The sequence below is a fragment of the Equus caballus genome, chromosome X, assembly GCF_041296265.1.
Source record: "Equus caballus isolate H_3958 breed thoroughbred chromosome X, TB-T2T, whole genome shotgun sequence".
Lineage (NCBI taxonomy): Eukaryota > Metazoa > Chordata > Mammalia > Perissodactyla > Equidae > Equus > Equus caballus.
Genome location: NC_091715.1, coordinates 133,937,404 through 133,941,116, shown reverse-complemented (window position 1 = coordinate 133,941,116; position 3,713 = coordinate 133,937,404). Strand labels below are relative to the sequence as shown.

Here is a 3,713-nt window from a genome sequence, read left to right as displayed (position 1 = left end):
TGACTGCACAGTATTTCCCAGTTACTTATTGGATGGAATTAGTAATTTCAATAATATTAGATATAGAGCCCTAATAGGTGGGATCATGACATTAAAGGTATAAAAATTCACACTGAGGCACCGTTCACGTTTTCCAGATTTAAGAACAAGTAAAATTTGGCCGTTAAATGCAGAAGCAGTGGGGCTAATTACACCTTCTCTAAATAGGTCTTATATGATGGATTTCAATCTGTGAAGCCCTGTTTTCATTTAGATTGAACATTTTTTTCTTAACTGCGCTGGAAGGTGTTATTATTTTACCGAGGGAGGACAGTCCACAGGGTCACATTTTTACAAGCTGATTATAAGTGCCAAATTCTTAATTTTATTACTCATTGGGTTAGATGGTCCGTGTGCACTAGAGGATATTTTGGAGCAATGAGTGCTCTGGCTATGGGGAATTTAAGCAAGGCAATAGTTCTAATCCTAAAGTTAAGCACATCTGTTTGTTTCTATTTTATGTTCAGTAACTCCCTGGCTGTTTTTATCAGCTTGCCCAGATGTGGGCAAGAAGGAGAAGAGGAAGGAATGAGGCCTAAAAGCTGTCAATAGTCAAACATCAAAAATTGAATCAGATTATTACTCACTGCCACCCCCCACACATCACCCATCTCCCCATCTGGCCACCTTCCCCCGCAAACACACACAGAAACATCAAATTCTTTTCTTCCTTGCCAGTGGGATAAAGTGTTAAGGAGGAAATTTGTCTTCAGTGCTCAGTCTTCACCTAGTCCTTATTCCCAATGTCTGGCTAACTATGGACTGGCTTGGCCCCAAATTTGCAGAATTTTACCTCCCTCCCTTCTCACACACCTGCCCCTTCCCTTCCCATCATTGGAGAAGATGCAGAGATACACAGACATCTCCTTTTTAAAATTTTATTTTAATCATGAAAACATGAGAACTTCATTTTGTCTCCACACAGGTCACCATTGGTGTTAGTTTTGATCTCCACAAAGGTCTCAGGTTCCTGGTAGGCACAGGGAAGTACTTGAAGTGGGAGACTCCTACATGCTTTCTTCATCGTTCTTTGGTTGATTTTCACTCTTTTTTTTAGTCCCCCTGTGATAAAAGACTATTATGTTTGATCTCTTCCCTGTTTGGCGCTTGTCTGCATTCTGCTGAAGGGCTAATTTTACCTTCGCCAGGATGTTCTGCATCTGGTAGGGAAACAAGAGAGCCCAAAAGAACATTAGTTTTGGCAAAGAGGATGGAAAGTAATAGGAAGGGGGACTTTAAGAGAATAGGTTTGGATTTAAGAGGGGTTTTGTGCCAGGCAAGGGTGGGGTAAGAGTCTTGGATAGAGGATTGAAGGGGAAGAAGAGAAGGCGCTTGAGTGGGATAATCTGACCCTTTCAGCTTCTTTGCCAGTGGGTTCCCAGGGGAGCCCATTCTTTCTCCATTTGGTGGTCAGAGGCTTTTGTGCCGTGCATCCTGTTTCTGTATCTGAGCTAGGCTCCTCTGGGTTCTTAGGAATCTCAGTCATCTTGTAAACTGTAGTCTTCTCAAGGGCTACTGACCTCCCTATATATACCCTGCTAGGACAATGAGGAGCCACATCCTTCAGCTTTGATTGGTTAGCAAGGAATTCCTTCAGCCAATGGTAGCCCAGGGGTGGCTTGACATCACAAAGCACCACTCTTGAAAATCCATGGGGCGGGGCAGGGGGTGGGGGGTGTAGAAGAGTCTAGATGCTCTGTTAGAGAAAGAGGAATTTTCCTCAACACCCCATAAAGAGCCTTCCCAGACTCACCTGGCACTCTTCCTCATCTCCTCTGGTTCAGTTCTTGTGGCTCACACGGCAGGGAGAGGGTGTTTCTTCCAAGCAATTTCCCATGGCCACCCCCATTCAGTGGTTCATTCTGTCTGCCAGCTTTCATCATTACCTAGCATTTTGTATTTTTTAACAAACTTTTTATTTGAGAACAGTTTTGGATTTACAGAAAAATTGTAAAGATAATACCCATATACTTTTCAACCGATTTCCCTTATTATTAGCATCTTACATTAGTATGGTACATTTGTTACACTTAGTGAACCAACAATCAAACAGTATTATTAACTAAGGTCTGTACTTTATTCAGGTTTCCTTAGTTTTTACCTAATGTCCTTTATATGTCCCAGGATCCCATCCAAGATACCACATTAAATTTAGTCATCATGTCATGCCTTCTTAGGCTCCTCTTGTCTGTGACAGATTTTTAGACTCCTTGTTTTTGAGGACATGGATAGATTTGCAGTGATGTTTTGTTTCATTTTGTTTGTTTGTTTGTTTGACATTAGATCCTCAGATGTTATTCATATTATAACTGAAAGTTTGTCCATTAGTCCCCACTTGCACAGGGGATATATTCCAAGACCCTCAAGGGATGCCTGAAACCATGGATAGTAATGAACTCTATATACACTACATGTTTTTGCTATACATACATACATATGATAAAGTTTAATTTATAAATTAGGCACAGCAAGAGATTAACAACAATAACTAATAATAAAATAGAACAATTATAACAATATACTGTAACAAAAATTACCGTAGATCTTAGAAAGCTTAGCATATGATTTTTTTTTCTTTCTTTATTAAGTGGAGAACTTTCACCTTTTCCCTTAGAGGAAGCACTTCACGGCTTCTCTTTGGCATATCTGAACTGCCAGTATCATTACTCTTCTGCTTTGGAGCCATTATTGAGTAAAGTAAGGGTGACTTGAACACAGGCACCGTGATACCGTGACAATTGATCTGATAACCCAGATGGCTACTAAGTGACTAACTGGCAGGTAGCATGTACAATGTGTACCTGCTGGACAAAGAGATGATTCACCTCCAGGGAGGGATGGAGTGGGACGGCATGAGATTTAAACATGCTACTCAGAAAGGGTTACACTGAAAACTATAAAATATTGTTAAAAGAAATTGAAGAAGACACAAAGAAATGGAAAAATATCCCGTGCTCTTGGATTGGGAGAATTAACATAGTTAAAATATCCATACTTCCTAGAGCAATCTATAATAGATTCAATGTAATCCCTATCAAAGTTCCAACAACATTTTTCACAGAAATAGAACAAAGAATTCTAAAATTTATATGGAACAACAAAAGACCCTGAATAGCCAAAGAATTCCTGAGAAAAATGAACAAAGCTGGAGGTATCACACTCCCTGATTTCAAAATATACTACAAAGCCATAGTAACCAAAACAGCATGGTGCCGGCATAAAAACAGAAACACAGATCAATGGAACAGAATCAAGAGCCCAGAAATAAACCCACACATCTGTGGACAGCTAATTTTCGACAAGGGACCCAAGAACATACAATGAAGAAAGGAGAGTCTCTTCAATAAATGGTATGGGGAAAACTGGACAGGCACATGCAAAAGTATGAAAGTAGACATTATCTACACCATACACAAAAATTAACTCAAAATGGATTATAGACTGGAATGTAAGACCTGGAACCATGAAACTTCTAGAAGAAAACATAGGCAGTATGCTCTTCGACACCAGTATTAGCAGCATATTTTCAAGTACCGCATCTGACAAGGGAAACAACAGAAAAAATAAACAAATGGGACTACATCAATCTAAAAAGCTGCACAGCAAAGAAAACCATCAACAAAATGAAAAGACAACCTAACAGTTGGGAGAAGATATTTGCAAACCATATAATC

At 39.6% G+C, this 3,713-nt stretch overlaps 1 non-coding gene across 1 annotated transcript; it reads right to left on the bottom strand.

The window, feature by feature from the left end:
• Positions 1–903: 903 nt before the first annotated feature.
• Positions 904–1,618, bottom strand: LOC111771561 (uncharacterized). The gene is made up of 2 exons (XR_011435038.1): positions 1,391–1,618; positions 904–1,199 (listed from the first exon to the last, which is right to left on the bottom strand). It is a non-coding gene; the product is annotated as an uncharacterized protein (transcript).
• Between the last annotated feature and the right edge of the window lie 2,095 nt (positions 1,619–3,713).